This window comes from Coptis chinensis, chromosome 4 (assembly GCF_015680905.1).
Source record: "Coptis chinensis isolate HL-2020 chromosome 4, ASM1568090v1, whole genome shotgun sequence".
Taxonomy (NCBI): Eukaryota; Viridiplantae; Streptophyta; class Magnoliopsida; order Ranunculales; family Ranunculaceae; genus Coptis; species Coptis chinensis.
The window spans coordinates 94,618,681-94,637,365 of record NC_141459.1 but is presented as its reverse complement, the minus strand read 5'-3'; the positions used below and the strand labels follow the sequence as shown (position 1 = coordinate 94,637,365).

Here is an 18,685-nt window from a genome sequence, read left to right as displayed (position 1 = left end):
ACTCATAACTGCTCTCATAGCATGTATCCATTTTCTTCCCAAAATAGCATTATGATATGAATGATGCTTTATGACTATAAATTTAGTCATAATAGTCTGTGGGCCTGCCCTTACTAGCAACTTGATTTCCCCGGCCGGTCTTGTTGATGTTTCATTGAAACCAAACAGATTAAACTATGGTTCTTTTAAATGGGATTCATCAAATCCGATGCCTGTATATGCTTTTCAAAACAGAATATTGACAGAACTACCACAATCGACCAAAATCTTCTGCACATCATATCCTGATATTCTTAATGTAATCAACAGAGCATTATCGTGAGGCAACATTACCTTTGACAAATGGTCAAGCACAAACATAATAGCTCCAAGTATACTTGCCGATATGAGAGTAGGGTCTACTGGTATCAGCTCCACATTTACTTCCAGCACCTCCTTGACTGTCGATATCTTTCGAATTTTATCCTTTATAATTTTCTTCTGTGGGATACCCCCTATATCATATTGATCACCCCTAAAGGTTTATCATTCATCACCGCCGCTACTTCTAGTCTGGCATCAGCTCTAAACTCCCTGAGTTTTCCATCTCTCATTAATCGATCTACTTCCCTGAGCAATTGAAGATATTTGTTTGTCTCATGATTCTTTACCTTGTTAAAATTACAAAATGGTTTATCTTCTATCTCCCGAGGCTTATGAGTCGGATGTTGGAAATAAGGCTCTTTCCCAACCCTTCTCAAGATGTCTTCCAATGTAGTATTAATAGCGATATAATTAGATGGATCCAACTCCTCTCTCAATGACCTATCGAATTTCTTCTTTTGTGAAGGTTGATCGTCGGATTTCAAATAAGAATCATTCGCCTTTCGCTTATTGGATTTATGATGGGTCTCTTCTTTGGCTGAGTTGCTTGCCTCAGATACTTGTAACATAGGTTGAACTAAAGCTGATAGAACACCCTCTTCAACTTGCATGTCTTTCTCGGCTTTATCATAGAGCTCTCTCAAAGTCTTAATATCATTTCGAAGCATATACTTGTGCATATCGGACGCAGGAATGAGCCCTGTTTGAAATGCCATTATTGCTGTCATCTCTAACTCATCCAGATGTTTTACTAACTATGCTTCTGCTTTGAATCGAGATAAGAAACCTTTCAAAGTTTCTTTTTTCCCTTGCTTCAATTGGAACAAAGCCGACACCTGCTTTGGTTTCACTCACTTATGCCCATAATTGGTTAGAAATTTTTCTTCAATCTCCCTATAACCTGATATTGATCCCTCTTGTAAAAAACATAACTACTTTAATGCCTTTCCCTTCAGACTTGAAGAAAAGGATTTGCATAGCAATGAATCTAGAAATGCAGTTCCCTTATATATCGAAAACTGATGCCGGTATGCAAAGAGATGGTCCATTGGATCCGATAAGCCATCATATTGAGTGAATTTAGGCAGTTTAAACTTCAGCGGAACAGGCATCATTTAGATACTTTGATGTATCGGATTCCTACTAACATCATCCGCCAATTTCCTTATTGACGCTGAAGTCTTCTCGAGCACTTGGTTTCCCAATTGTTTTAACATCATTTCTTGTATCATCTCCTTAGTGATGGGTTGTGGTATCGGCATTTCAGCTACTGGTGATACTTCTGCCCCTTTCTCATTTCTTATTGATGCCTTTCCCATATCATGACTACCCATTTCGAACTACATTCCTCCTCTTCTTCCTCCTAAAAATTCCTAACCACATTACTTGGACCTCCTCTATTCAACATTGATTCTCCTTTTCTTCATCTCTCAATTCTCCTTTAATAAAATAGCATTCTGCCTCTCTAATTCTTTCAATTTTTTCAATACTTCCTGAAACGATACCTCCACATTCACATTTGTTTCCATCTCCCTTCTACTTATTGAAGCTCTTGTGTTCCTTGTATCCGATTGATTATCATTCTCCATTCTTTTGCTATTTGCTTTCTTTCTCAAACTATTGTAACCGAATTTAGATTCTTCTAACACCCCTCCTTCACTCAAATCTGTAGAAACCCTATGGATTCTGGATCTTAGAAGAAGAAAATCAAAAATTTCTTGTTCTAGATACACAACGGCGCTAATGTGATTGCCAAGAACAACTAAGGTTATATGTCGTTCTTAGATCACACACTTCATAATGATGATATGAATGAAAGACTAGGAAGAATCAAGTATAAAACAATGTTTTTATTGATCAATGCTAAGAACTTTTACAATCGCTCTAGTTCTCTCTTTCTCTCTCCTGTTTTATGATTTTTTCTCATAATGAATTGAATGAATCTTTTTCTTCCTCATCCAGCCTTTTTATAGTCTTCCCAAATGCCTTTGACCCAACCTCCTTTTGCCACATGTCCTTTCTCTTTGTATTTCCTCTCCCCTTTATGCCTTATTTCAAATACCCAAACATCTATTCGAATATCGGCCCTTATGCCGATATCTATCGAGATATTGGCCCTTATGCCAATATCTCAAGTTTTAAAATACTGAAAGAAATCATATTTATGAGTACGATATTTGCCCACTACAGCAGTTTGGTAATAAATTGCATGATAAGGCATCGGCATCGGTAAGAAAGCTCGATGAAGATGTCGGAAGATAAAACTCAAGTCATTTCGTCATGATTTCCAGTTCAATCTTCAATAGAGAATCACATTTGATTACCACAATGGCCATATTCGCATTTGAAAAAAGTGAAACCTCTATTTGCTCTCTCAATTTTCAATGATAATTACCCTACAATAACATTTCTTATAAGAGATAAACCAGTATCTGCCACTCTGCCCTAAAAAACTTAGACATATCCTACAGATAATGGATAAGTCCAATTTTTGATCTGTTGTCCTCGATGTTACAAATTCAACTAAAATTCAAGAACGACTAAAATTTGCTCTGTTTCTTCTATCTACATCATAATGGTGTATGCAAGAGGTGCTTGAATTTGATAGAGAATTTTAGATGTTCAAGCGCGTGTTAGTTTGTGCTAAGTTGCTAACATGTGTAACCATACGAGGATTGCTAGCGTCCTACCTTTTAACGAGTATGCGAACCATGCTACGCATCGGTGTTTTTTCAAATCTTTAAACCTGTGCCTCTAACATCTCTCTGATAGTATGATTTTTTGAATTCTAGTTATAATCTAAAAAATAATATAAAAACATTAGGAGGGGTTGAATATAATTTGAGTGACGTGAATGAGGTTTTCCAAATTATTTTAAATAATATAAAGCTAATTCTAATTTCAATAAAGTGAGAGAGTTTTTGGTAAATTATTTAAAAAGGAGGGAGCTGATTAGAATAATTAAGGGATGTGGTTCTAAAATCATAAAATAGAGAGATTACAAATACACAGTTCGGTTGAGAAATTTTCCTCCTAAAGATCCGGCTATCATATAGTGTAGAGAAGGGACCATTAGGGACCATTCTAACCCAGTAGAGACAAAAAAAAAAGACTGTTTTAGTAACCCATCTTTTCCCAGCTATCATATAGTGTAGAGAAGGGACCATTCTAACCCAGTAGAGACAAAAAAAAAAGACTGTTTTAGTAACCCATCTTTTCTCCCTTTTTCACCGCCGCCACTATCACCGCCTTCGACCACCACCACCTGTTTTTTAAAGTTTTCAATTCTAACTCATTTGGGCCAGTTTTTCCCTCTATAACTTACAATTCATGCCCCAATACATTTTATACATACCCAATTAATCAATTTTGAATGTTCATATACCTCCATAAAAAATTTGAGAAAAAGAGTGTCTTCAAAGATTCATGTCCAAAGACAATTTGCCACTAAACTTTAGTCCGATAAATTGGAAGAAAGGTAAAACTCTATGCTTGTTGGATATTGTGTGACTTAATTTTACTCCAAAATGTGCAAAATGGAATAAAAATATAAACAATCTAAAACCCAAATAAAATTCAATTGTAGCTCTTCTAATTGTTGTTAATGTAGCATGTGGGTGGTGCCCACCACTAGTAGTAGTGGTTGTTCTAGAGAGAGTAAAAAGAGATTGGAGGAGAAGGAAAAAAATGGAAGAAGAGAGAGAGCCCGGGAGAAGAAGATGTGAAATACTAGTTTCAAAGGTTAGATGATTGGGACCGGTTCAACTATTGTTTGGTTACTTAATTTTGGTTTTTTAAGAGATAGAATGGTCCTACGGTCCTGCCCCTTCAGCAGGACGTTAGCAATTCTCGTAAGAGTCGTAACTATACATGTGTAAAGACCATGTCAAAAACAGTCCAGCATGTGTGCAAACTGCAAACTGCAACGCTTCAAAAATTACCCAATGTTTATGTGGATTGCCGATTGCCGATTGCCGATTGTGCCGTGGTTCATTTAACAACTAGCTTGGAGATACTGGTGTAGTGGTGTCAGGTGTGACACTGAATCTAACTCTATAGGCCACAACACTTTTAGGGACCACTGACCCAAATTTTAACTTACTTGCTCCTTGTCTACGGGCAGCGAAATAATTGGGACAATCCTTTGTTCTTATCCTTCCAAGTTCCAACTCGGATACAATGTTTAGCACTACCCTACATTTGCTTCATTTTAATATGTTTTACTATTCTGTATTCTGTATTCAGGATGAAGTATTCACTATGCTTGAAATAGACATTCGATTGTTTTGCAACGAAGAACTGTTATATAGCTGGTCGTCCTAGAGCCATTCACAATTCTGGCATACATTGCCTTGCGATCTGAGTTGGTCAAAAACATTCATTGCCTGCTGAAAGAACTGTAAATTTTGTACACTGCACCTATGGGCTATGGTACTGTAATACTAGTGTAACCAATACCTCTGGCCCAACGCCCCAGCCCATGGTCCAGAAGTAATACACTGGTACGGTGGTACCACAGCAGCCATTGTATAATCTTACATTCTTAGGGCACCATTATATTCATGACTCATCCCTACTGGTGTTGTTCGAAGGTACACTTCGTAAGTTGAAAGAAGCATATAAGAAGCGTAGTGTAGGATATACATCTTTATTGTTTCCACTTGAGGAATAGATTAAGTAGATTTTTATAGTCTGTTTTTGTAGGTGCATTATGTATGCTCTACCTTCCCCAGGTTGCATTGGTTTAATGATTTTGAGTTTTCACGTTTTTATTGTTAAAGAAAGCTATTCGGCTAAAGAAACAGATTCGATTTCGTTGAACAACTTGCTAAAAAGTTAAAATCTAACACATGATTAACATAAATACTAGCATCTTCATACTCTTAATTCGGGATATGGCAAAATTCGGTATGGGAATAATTCAAAAATTATTCGGTGATTAAAAAAAAACGGTATGGTCAAAAATTCACAATACGACAATTATGCGGTGTTTAATTAATACGCGTTTTAAACGTTTAGTTGCAAAAATTCGTAATATTATGTTAGTAAATATTAATAATAATTGTCATTCTTTACAACATAACAAACATATCTAAACAATTTAGCTATAAAAAAATTGAAACCAATTGAATGGTCCACATATGTACTTTCATTTATTTGTTTTTGGATTGAAATTACTGTTCAAATTTCAAAATACACACACTATGACATGACAATTTAAATATTGCCCAAGAAATATAAAAGCAAAGCTTTTTAATTAATTTATTCCTAAAAATGTAAGAGTTGGAAACTTAAAATAAAAGTGAGGACATAAAAAATAATAAAAGCGCAACTAGATTTTCATTTTTTTTTTTTTTAGCCGAATTTTAAAAAAAATTCGCCAAAATCCGTATTATGCAAAAACTCACGAAGTATTATTTTTCAAACATTTGGAAGTAAGTGGGTGTTTGGTTCTCATTTTTTCAAAAAATAATTTTTTCTTAAAAAGTATTTTTATGAAAAAATATTTATTCTAAAAACAGTTTTTCAATAAACATGTTTGGCAGTGATTTTTCTTAAAAGCTATTTTATCATATTAGATTTCGCACTATGTTTCTTGATATATTTTGGCATATCGTGGCATAAATCACTAAAGTCTAAAACATCTGGAGAGTTCATTTGTCTTGAGCACCCAAAGTGTTTCCTTCAAAGAAAAATAGTTTTTTAACTTGTAAAACAAGTTTAGCTATAAAAAAATTGAAACCAATTGAATGGTCCACATATGTACTTTCATTTATTTGTTTTTGGATTGAAATTACTGTTCAAATTTCAAAATACACACACTATGACATGACAATTTAAATATTGCCCAAGAAATATAAAAGCAAAGCTTTTTAATTAATTTATTCCTAAAAATGTAAGAGTTGGAAACTTAAAATAAAAGTGAGGACATAAAAATAATAAAAGCAAACTAGATTTTCATCATTTTTTTTTTAGCGAATTTTAAAAAAATTAAGCCAAAATCCATTATTATGCAAAAACTCACTCAGTATTATTTTTCAAACATTTGGAAGTAAGTGGGTGTTTGGTTCTCATTTTTTCAAAAAATAATTTTTTCTTAAAAAGTATTTTTATGAAAAAATATTTATTCTAAAAACAGTTTTTCAATAAACATGTTTGGCAGTGATTTTTCTTAAAAGCTATTTTATCATATTAGATTTCGCACTATGTTTCTTGATATATTTTGGCATATCGTGGCATAAATCACTAAAGTCTAAAACATCTGGAGAGTTCATTTGTCTTGAGCACCCAAAGTGTTTCCTTCAAAGAAAAATAGTTTTTTAACTTGTAAAACAAGTTTTACCTAATTATTATAAAACAAGTTTTTGAGACCAAAAAGTGTTTTTTGGATGAAAAACTTTTTTTTTTAAATAGAGACCAAACACATTTATTTTTTCAAAAAATATTTTTTCACTAATAAACACTTTTTGGCAATCTATATAATAAAGCAGCTTGGTTTTTTTTATGTTGTTATATCGAGCGGTCGGAAAGAAAGCATTTTTGGGACGATCCTACGGTGATAAATCAGTCCTACTTACTCTAAACTAAAGAGTCCTACTTTCTTTAAAAATAAAGAAGAAGCCATTATAAAGGATAAAAACAATTTTATCTTTTAGTACGTCTTATCCATCCTTTTATTTATCACAACAAATCTTATAAAAGATAAAAACAATTTGAACTAGACACTTAATTGGTTTTCTATAATCTAATATACTTTTCAATGTAAATATGATGTATGATTTTTGCTTCTAAACACTACAAGATCATAAGGTAAAGTGGGCATTGCTCACCAACTTGCTCAGTGGGCATTGCATCAGGGATATGTAACTGATATGCCAAAATGTGTGGTGGAGGCAAAATGTGTGGTGATGCACTGTTACTGAAGTTGTCGAATAGATATCCGGAAGATCAGAGAGCAGCTGCTGGTGAGCTCCGTTTGTTGGCTAAAAGAAATGGAGATAATAGAGTATGCATTGCGGAAGCCGGGGCCATTCCCCTGCTTGTAGAATTATTGTCTTCCCCTGATTCTAGGACTCAGGAGCATGCAGTCACAACTCTTCTCAACCTCTCCATAAATGAGACTAACAAGGTAAGTATGGTTAACGCAGGAGCAATACCGGATATAGTGGATGTGCTTAATAATGGCAGCATGGAAGCGAGAGAATGCAATTTGAAACCCTTTTAGTTTATGCGTCATAGATGAAAACAAGGTGGCTATAGGAGCGGCCAGAGGGGAGCTATTACGGCTCTTATTGACCTTACATGCCATGGCAGCCCTAGAGGGAAGAAGGATCTTTTGCAATTTTGCCATATTTAACCTTTCAATCTATCAAGGGAACAAAGTAAGAGCCATAAGAGCCGGGCCGAATTTTGGAATTGTTGTGCCATTGATGAGGTCATTTTGCTTCTGAGATCTTTCTTTGGTGGAATGGTAGATGAGGCACTTGCAATACTCGCAATCCTTGCAAGCTATCAAGAAGGTAGGGTGGCAATTGGTCAAGCTGAGCCCACCCCTGTTTTGGTGGAGGTAATGAGGACTGAATCACCACGCAACCATGAGAATGCTGCGGCTGTGTTTTGTATTGTAATAACTTCTTAAATTTTTTGATAAATGAATGAATTTGATGCATATGTTTATATAACAAAGGTCATCCTAATCCAAAACAATCTAAGTAACATACACCCTCTAACGTTATGACTCAAGTGGCGTAGCCACGGGTTAATTTCTAGTCTATCTAATAAGCTAGGGTTTTTTTCCCCACTATAAGACAAAATTACACACAAAGGACGGTCCAGATCATTTTGAGCAAGATCTAACGGTCGAGATATTTTTGAATTGGGACACTTACGGGAACGGCTCCCGCTTGGTTATTTTGGCTTTGTTGGGGTCGCGAGTTCGAGCCCAATAAATCTTATTAAAATCCACTCACTAAAAGCAGTTACAGGAAGTAGTTCGTTATTGATGTTCAATCTCAAAAAATGGCAGACGCGGCAAAGATATAAGCGTAGATCTTCATTGGGATCCATCAAGAGTGTCTCAAAGGGATTTGGCTTGAAGACTTCATCCTTCAGGGTGTCCGCAATGGCAATGTACGAGGTCAAGTTCATCGGCCCAGATGGCGATGAGAATGAGTTTGAACTCGGATATTTGTTATATCCTGGACTTCGGTGAAAATCGCGGGATTGGAGCTCCCTTACTCTTGCGAGGCGGGGGCATGCTCTACCCTGTTTGGCCGGGGATGGTTAAAGGTGGCGTTGATAAATCCGATGGATCTTTCCTTGATGATAATCAGATGGAAAAAGGGTATTTGCTGACATGCGTCTCATACCCGAGTGTGTGATTCACACACACAAGAAAGGTGACCTCTACTAAGTTTGTTTTTTCTGAACGATGTCCTTTGATCAAATGGGTATTGTGTTGAAGTTGTGAACCATATGTTTTTTTAGAGTAGGTTTGGTTGTCATTTTTTTCTCAAGATACAGTCTGCTAATGTGTTTAGTTCCTCTTGAGTTATTCTAAGCCTCAAAACCAGTCTTGATAAGGCTTGCAATCAAAAATATTTGGCATACAAATACCCAAAGTAAGTGAATAAAAATCTTTCTACTTAGCCATTGAAAAAGCCAAAAACATGTCAGAAGAAATGGTTCATCATCGAAAATAGAAAAAAGTGGAAATTGATGAAAAAGTTATATCTACAGTTATATGTTAGAGGCTTAGATATATTTGCAGTCATGTTTGGTTTATGCTTTATACGCTTCAAAGAAAAACTCTTCCAACTTATCTCTGGACTTCATTCTTTTGAAGTGACCCAATCATCCTGGACCGGGAGTTCCTTAGCAATGTCTCTTGGATAACCTTATCATGAAGAAAGTGGTGGAAACTGCTTTGTTTACAGTAGTATGAATCTATTGCTCCCGCATATATAGTACACATCTGACCTGTTTGCACTTTACACTACTTTTTTCAGGTCTAAATTATGATTATCTCTGACCTCTTATCGTCTATAGGAGGCATTGTAACCTTTGTTTTTGTTAGGTTGTTTTTCCTGCTACATATCTAGCATTATATTGATTGTTTGTTCTTGGCAAGTACAACAATGGTAAAGTTTTTCTGTTCTAGCTCTTTTTGACATAATGGTCTTATGTGGTGCTTTCTTAAAGGCATCTTAAGTTTTTAATGCTCTTCTTAGTTTACTACATTTTTGGGCGAGTTATTTATGTTCTTAGGCCGAATTTTTAGATATTACAATTCTGATCACACATCTTTGACACCTTAGCTATTAAGATGGGTGTTAAAAAAGATTCGACACATTTAACATCGTGCAACAACAAAATTGGTGTGACAGTTACTGATTCCATTGAAGGTTGTTTGTCACCCATTTGTTAAATATTTTATTTGTTGATCGATATTTTTACTTTGAGAAGGAATAAAGAGTGGGGCAGTTCCAAGCTGCGCACCCACAGATAAAGATTTTCAAATTTTCAATTTGGTCAAATCATCCTATGCAAAGATACAAATCCATATGTTATTTTCAGCTGGCGGGGTGACAGTGAACTATTTTGAATGGGTTCAGGTACGGTATAGTACTAAATATTTGTGAACTTGGCCTCTCTCCTTTATTCTTATCTTAGAACTTCATATACCTCTATCTTTATACTGAGGAAAATACCTGTTCATTACATTTTTTTTCCAGAACATTCAAAGTTTTATGTGGGGAAATGAGAAAGTTAACAATGAGCTGCAGAGGTACATGAGACGCGCTTTTCGCACTTTTGTTCAGTAATATCAAGGCAATGTGTCAATCTCAGGGTTGCAGCCTTTGAATGGATGCCTTCACATTCAGTCGGTTCTCTCACCTACCTCTTAAGAGGTTGGAAAGCATAAGATCGATACATTTTTCATCATAGTTTAAGAACGTATTTATGAGTCAGTATTTACCTATGTATTCCCTTTTTATCATTTGAACTTATTTCTTAAGTTTGGGTTATTAAAATGAACATTGAAAGATGATATGTATTTATTTATAAAGCTATTGAACACCCCGGGAGCCAAAAAAAATTAATGAATTGAGGTTTGAGCTTAATTGGTTGATTTATCAGTTGACTATATTTTCTTTTCTTCACAACATTTAGATCTTCCTATGCTTGCAAAGATATGTCAATAGGTTTGTATGCTGGGGAAGTAGTTAGACCTTGAACCTGTTCAGCATGATACAGTAACAATACAGACATGTTGGATTCATGCGTATTTTGCTTTATTTAAGCTGCTAAATAAAGTTGCTGGAGATGTGTGTTAATGATCCTTCTATTTCTTGATGGTTACTGAGCATCATCTTCTTTTCATATCTACTTGCCGATAAGTATGAACGAGTTGGCCTATTTTATCCCTATTCTTTATAGGGACTTTTTTTCTCGAGCCTGCAAAGCAAATCATAGCTATTTGGGAGTGGGTGAGAGAGAAGGAGGAGGGTGCTTTATGTCATCTGGCACATTGTTCATAAGCATAGTAAGCTTGCGTATATAAGATTTCTATAAACTCACTTTAGTGTGGAGTGAAATAAATAATGACATTGATCCCATGCTACCAATGAAGATGGTATTTTGAGAAATTATTTCATAAAAAAGAAGAACATGTGCAGCCATCGTGTCTAAAATGCCGACTGGCACGGGCATTCACTAGTAAATAAATATAAATAGGATCCAAACACCCTCTATATGTTTTACCTTTCAAAAATTCGATTTAATTATTCGGCGAATTTTGCTAACAAGGTTTCAGACTTAAGACCGGGCCATAATTAAAAATTTGGTCAAAGTTGTTTTCATCCTCTCTTTTTTCCATAAGCAAATAAGAGACAGAGGGGGGACAAAAGGACAGTGCATCGGTCCCCCCAAACACTAAAGAAAACACCACCTTCTAAAGTCAGTTGGAAAGAAAACTAAAACTGCTTATCAAATTATTCCAGCAGCCTATGGACTATTTGATAACTCTCCCATCTTCCAGAAGATAAAGAAGTTGAACTGTGATCTGCTTATAACTGTGCACCAATAATTGTTGGGAGCGCGACTTTGACATTTCAACCAAAGTAATTGAATAAGCAAACCCGTGAGAAACTTTCACGCCACAATCTCAGGCTAAAATTTCACCCTGGACTCGAGATCTTTCACCCTGAAGATGTGAATGTAAGTATGTAACTACCATCTATAAAACTGTAGCCTGTTTGCTACTCTGCCTACAAAAGTTTCAATGGTGTATGGAGCTAAACCAGTGTACTAATTATGAACTAAAATCGAGAATGTTTCAAGTAGTTCGTAGGTGTAAACACTAGTAAAATTAACTAACAAACAGTCAAAAACATATCCTACGGATAACGGATAAGTCCGATTTTTGATCTGTTGTCCTCGATGTTACAAATTCAACTAAAATTCAAGAACGACTAAAATTTGCTCTGTTTCTTCTATCTACATCAGAATGGTGTATGCAAGAGGTGCTTGAATTTGATAGAGAATTTCAGATGTTCAAGCGCGTGTTAGTTTGTGCCAAGTTGCTAACATGTGTAACCATACGAGGATTGCTAGCGTCCTACCTTTTAAAGGGACCATTCTAACCCAGTAGAGACAAAAAAAAAACTGTTTTAGTAACCCATTTTTTCACCCTTTTTCCCCCGCCGCCACTATCACCGCCTTCGACCACCACCACCTGTTTTTTAAAGTTTTCAATTCTAACTCATTTGGGCCAGTTTTTCCCTCTATAACTTACATTTCATGCCCCAATACATTTTATACATACCCAATTAATCAATTTTGAATGTTCATATACTTCCATAAAAAATTTGAGAAAAAGAGTGTCTTCAAAGATTCATGTCCAAAGACAATTTGCTACTAAACTTTAGTCCGATAAATTAGAAGAAAGGTAAAACTCTATGCTTGTTGGATATTGTGTGACTTAATTTTACTCCAAAATGTGCAAAATGAAATAAAAATATAAACAATCTAAAGACCCAAATAAAATTCAATTGTAGCTTTTCTAATTGTTGTTAATGTAGCATGTGGGTGGTGCCCACCACTAGTAGTAGTGGTTGTTCTAGAGAGTAAAAAGAGATGGGAAGAGAAGGAAAAAAACGGAAGAAGAGAGAGCCCAGAGGAAAAAGATGTGAAATACTAGTTTCAATTTTCAAAGGTTAGATGATTGGGACCGGTTCAACTATGGTTACTTAATTTTGGTGTTTTAAGAAATAGAATGGTCCTACGGTCCTGCCCCTTCAGCAGGACGTTAGCAATTCTCGCAAGAGTCGTAACTATACATGTGTAAAGACCAGGTCAAAAACAGTCCAGCATGTGTGCAAACTGCAAACTGCAACGCTTCAAAAATTACCCAATGTTTATGTGGATTGCCGATTGCCGATTGCCGATTGTGCCGTGGTTCATTTAACAACTAGCTTATAGATACTGGTGTAGTGGTGTCAGGTGTGACACTGAATCTAACTCTATAGGCCACAACACTTTTAAGGACCACTGACCCAAATTTTAACTTACTTGCTCCTTGTCTACGGGCAGCGAAATAATTGGGACAATCCTTTGTTCTTATCCTTCCAAGTTCCAACTCGGATACAATGTTTAGCACTGCCCAACATTTGCTTCATTTTAATATGTTTTACTATTCTGTATTCTGTATTTAGGATGAAATGTATTCACTATGCTTGAAATAGACATTCGATTATTTTGCAACGAAGAACTGTTATATAGTTTGTCACACTCCAAATTTTCAGACAATATTTAAAACAATTATATTCAATTATCTGGAAATCCGGGGTGAAACAAAACCCCAAAACCCTGTTATCAAACACGATATATATAAAATTGAAATCAAAAGAAACTTAAAAGGAACAATCTTTAAATCACATTATTAAACTACTGTTAAAACTAACCAACTCTATTACATCCGCTTCGAAAACAAAACCGTCTTTCTTGAAAATCTTAAAACCGGAAGACTCCAAGAGCAACTCCAAACCACGTGTCCTTATCCATCCACTCCTCACCATCTATGTTCCTAGAACACACCCACGTTAAAACAAAAGCAAACAGATTCAAAATGAATTTTACGGTATGAGTAGGTAACAACAAAATATATATAATAGTCTTTCAAAGTAATAAATATAACATTACCAACCATTTCAACTTGGAAGACAATATAGTTCCGTTTTCCAAAACGGCGTGTAGTTTCTTCCCAAGTAAAGATTTCACCCCAATATACAAATTCCAAAAATCTCATATAACGATCTTCATCATTCCCACTTTCCAAAATAACTCACAACATAAATACCATTTAGATTCCACTTATTAAATGCACATATGATAACCTAATTAAATATGAGTTTGGTATACCTTACCTTTAAGCCAACACGTTCGTCTTAGGGTAGGATATTTACGTCCCTACGAAAAAGATTAATAGATCCTACCCTCCCTGCAAAAGCGAGTTAGACATCACAATAAAATGTTTTATCTCAACCGGTCAAATTTCCATTCATAACCAAACCTCATTTAAGACATTTAAGTCTAATTGATATAACCTAGTTAAGGTCAAGATATTCGGGAATACCACTTATCATAATACATATATCAAGGGTAGTCATTCATATGACATCATTACGTCATAAAGTTTCTACGTGCATAACCATAGATCTCAGACTATCACAATTCATTAATATTTTCGGAATAATATATCACGTTATAGTCATTTTGCAGTCACATAGAAATCACAATCATTTACTAATATTATTCACAGTCACACTTCACATCCATAATATCATATCACACAATTCATATATTTTTACTTAAAAACCACTCGTCTACTTATGAGAACGGGAAAAATATCACACCCAAGGAGTACATTCATCCCGTGTGAGTATCAACTCATACAAACCACGTATATATTTCTCATAAGAAAACATATACATCATATGCAATAACTCCATCACACGAAAAATCAATATTTTTACTTTGCTTATTAATTATCTTGTTGACTCATTTATTCAAAAGACACGGTGACCCTTTTAGTTCCTCTTCCACGATTTGCACTACACACATTTGCCAAATCACACATATCCGTGTGCCTCACTCACACCGAAGTCCACTACAAGACATATGTCCCAAGCGGGATATCGCCTCCGAAAAACATACTTTCATCTTGTAAACTCGTAACTTGTGAGTCATGCGACCATCTCTCGGCTTTCCATACACATAATCACAAAGCCTCCTTTGGGCATAACAAAATATCGGTCATTCATGGCACATTCAATGAATACCTTGGTCATTCATTCCACATTCAAGGAATACCCATCATAACACTAACGGCCATTCATGGCACATTCAATGAATGCCCCGAGTCATTCCCGCCACATTCAAGGAATACCCAAACCTACATTCCGTACATTCAGGAATACGACCAACCCGCAAGGCCGAATACCTTAGTTCCTCTCTAGAGGCAGTCAAACTATTGGGTCATTCATGGCACATTGATGAATACCCATCTATCACATGACATCACAAGTCATAATATCTCATTACCAAATCGAGGGGCATGGAGAGTTCTAAAGATGTGGGCTATAACACATTAAAACATTATTATCACTTATAATTATACTAGCATTACTCATGTCAAAATAGACCACACATGCAGAGAGTCATTTTCGCGCGTCAAGGCAAATCAAGCACTTAAATATCATTGAATGTAAACAGACTTATAATCAAACAAATACAATTTATCTAACCACACTCATATATACAATATCGTAAAATAATAATTCATTAGTCCAAATTCAAATCCACACACACTAATGTCCAAAACATATCTACATATACTAAAGTCTATATTCATATACAACTTCTATCTCACACATATATATTTATGTAGTCTCAAAACAACAGTAATTTCTAACATAATTACATAGTTATCACACAAATTAATATATATATTATAGATATAGTGACTGCACCTGTACATAAGGCTGTCTACGTATCCAATCTTTTAAGATTAGAATCAAGCCTTACGTAGCTCTTAACCAATTCTCCAAATATTTTAATAATCACGATAAAATAAAACATATAGATATATTTTCATTTCACACCAATATTTTCACAATAGTAAGAATATATCGAAAGTATGATAACCACTGACCATCTAATGCCATCATGTAACCACCCAACTATATCTATTTTAAACTTTAGCTAATTCTAACAACCTTGTTAATCCGTGCCTTGACAGACAACTCACCATTGGATCTGCCTAAAATTTGTATATGTCATTTAAATGGATATCAAGAATCTATGGATTAAATTTGAGGTCAATCCGATAATAGGTTGACCTCCATCTAAACAGAAACAAAAGACTGCACCCATCAGTTTTCTGGTGTAGTTTCTACTACGACTAGTCCCACTAATGGAAGCCTCGACAGATATCAAGCCACTGGATAAATCTAAAAATCTAATATGGCAGACTAAAATGTGTCAGGAAACTATAGATGAAATTTCATACAAATCCGAGTACGGAAAGGTCACCATCTAAGAAGAAACAAAAGACCGCACACTGCAGTTTTTCTGGTGTAGAAACACTACGACCTGTCACGCTTATGCACACCTCGACAGAAATCCAACCGTTGGATCTGTCTAAAATTTTAATATGTCAGACTACAATGTGTCAGGAAACTATGGATTAAATTTCATACAAATTCGAGTATGGAAACGACACCATCTAAGCAGAAACAAAAGACTGCACACTGCAGTTTTTCTGGTGTAGAAACACTACGACCTGTCACGCTTATGCGCGCCTCGACAGAAATCCAACCGTTGGATCTGTCTAATATTTTAATATGTCAGACTACAATGTGTCAGGAAACTATGGATTAAATTTGAGAGACATCCGTGTAAGGAAAGATCTCCATCTGAACAGAATTAAAAGACTGCGCATACAACTTTTCTAGAATGGTGTTTACTGTTAACTGTTCATCTTCTTCACAAAACTCTATACAATTTATGAATGGCTTTATCCTCCCAATATACAATCCATATGATCACACATAACAAACAACATATTCTATTTCTATGGAAACAATAAAAGAAATAAATATAACTCACATTATTAAGTCTACAAGATGTAAACAACTTGAATATCAATAGTGCGGTGAGCCCAATACTTTGCATTCCCTTTTTCTATTTTCTTCTTTTTCCCTTTCTTTTTATTGGAGGCTAGGGTTTTGTTTTTGAATAATCATCTTTTTTTTTTTTTACAGAGAAAATTCGCAGGTCTCCTTTATTCCATGTTTTAAGTCTGTTTAAGTTAACCTATGGGCCTCCAATGGGTCTAAAAACACCTAAGGTCCATACCTATATGAATGGGTACATTTTAACAATGTTTTCAAGCCCAAAATGATTATAAAATACCCACATAAGTTCTAACAAACAATTCAAGTAAAAACATGAACTTTTTTAAAAATCAGCAATAGCTAAACAAATTCTAGAATAAACTAGCCTTCATAATATAATAATTATTTTCAATCAAATAATGTAATTTATGTTGTTTAAAAATTGGAGTTGTTATATAGTTGGTCGTCCTAGAGCCATTAACAATTCTGGCATACATTGCCTTGCGATCTGAGTTGGTCAAAACATTCATTGCCTGCTGAAAGAACTGTAAATTTTGTACACTGCACCTATGGGCTATGGTACTGTAATACTAGTGTAACCAATACCTCTAGCCCAACGCCCCATCCCATGGTCCAGAAGTAATACACAGGTACGGTGGTACCACAGCAGCCATTGTATAATCTTACATTCTTAGGGCACCATTATATTCATGATTCATCCCTACTGGTGTTGTTCGAAGGTACACTTCGTAAGTTGAAAGAAGCATATAAGAAGCGTAGTGTAGGATACATCTTTATTGTTTCCACTTGAGGAATAGATTAAGTAGATTTTTATAGTCTGTTTTTGTAGGTGCATTATGTATGCTCTACCTTCCCCAGGTTGCATTGGTTTAATGATTTTGAGTTTTCACGTTTTTATTGTTAAAGAAAGCTATTCGGCTAAAGAAACAGATTCGATTTCGTTGAACAACTTGCTAAAAAGTTAAAATCTAACACATGATTAACATAAATACTCATACTCTTAATTCGGGATATGGCAAAATTCGGTATGGGAATAATTCAAAAATTATTCGGTGATTAAAAAAAACGGTACGGTCAGAAATTCACAATACGATAATTATGCGGTGTTTAATTAATACGCATTTTAAACGTTTAGTTGCAAAAATCCATAATATTATGTTAGTAAATATTAATAATAGTTGTCATTCTTTACAACATAACAAACATATCTAAACAATTTAGTTATAAAAATAAATTGAAACCAATTGAATGGTCCACATAGGTACCTTTATTTATTTGTTTTTGGATTGAAATTACTATTTAAATTTCAAAATACACATACTATGACATGATAATTTAAATATTACCCAAAAAATATAAAAACAAAATTTTTTAATTAATTTATCACTAAAAATATAAGAGTTGGAGATTTAAAATAAAAATGAGGACATAAAAAATAATAAAAGCGCAACTAGATTTTCAAACTCACGAAGTATTATTTTTCAAACATTTGGAAGTAATTATGTTTTACCTTTCAAAAATTTGATTTAATTATTCGGCGAATTTTGCTAACAATGTTTCAGACTTCAAGACCGGGCCATAATTAAAAATTTGGTCCAAAGTTGTTTTCATCTTCTCTGGGTGCGACTATGTGTGACACATAATCCAGCACAAAAAAAAGACTTCAGAAATCAGCTGTGATTGACTTATGAGAAAAGAAAGAGAGAATTTAACTCATTATTTTAATGTAATAAACCAATCAGAATTGACTTCGAGGTTTTTTTTTGTGCTGGACATGTGGGTTAGTTCTATCCCTCTTTTTTCCATAAGCAAATAAGAGACCGAGGGGGACAAAAGGACAGTGCATCGGTCCCCCCAAACACTAAAGACAACACCACCTTCTAAAGTCAGTTGGAAAGAAAACTAAAACTGCTTATCAAATTATTTCCAGCAGCCTATAGACTATTTGATAACTCTCCCATCTTCCAGAAGATAAAGAAGTTGAACTGTGATCTGCTTATAACTGTGCACCAATAATTGTTGGGAGCGCGACTTTGACATTTCAACCAAAGTAATTGAATAAGCAAACCCACAATCTCAGGCTAAAATTTCACCCTGAAGATGTGAACATAACATACCATCTA

At 34.9% G+C, this 18,685-nt stretch overlaps 1 pseudogene; it reads left to right on the top strand.

Moving 5' to 3' along the window:
- Nucleotides 1–7,243: 7,243 nt before the first annotated feature.
- On the top strand, nt 7,244–8,002 carry LOC147505833 (U-box domain-containing protein 14 pseudogene; annotated as a pseudogene).
- The last annotated feature ends 10,683 nt before the right edge of the window (nt 8,003–18,685 follow it).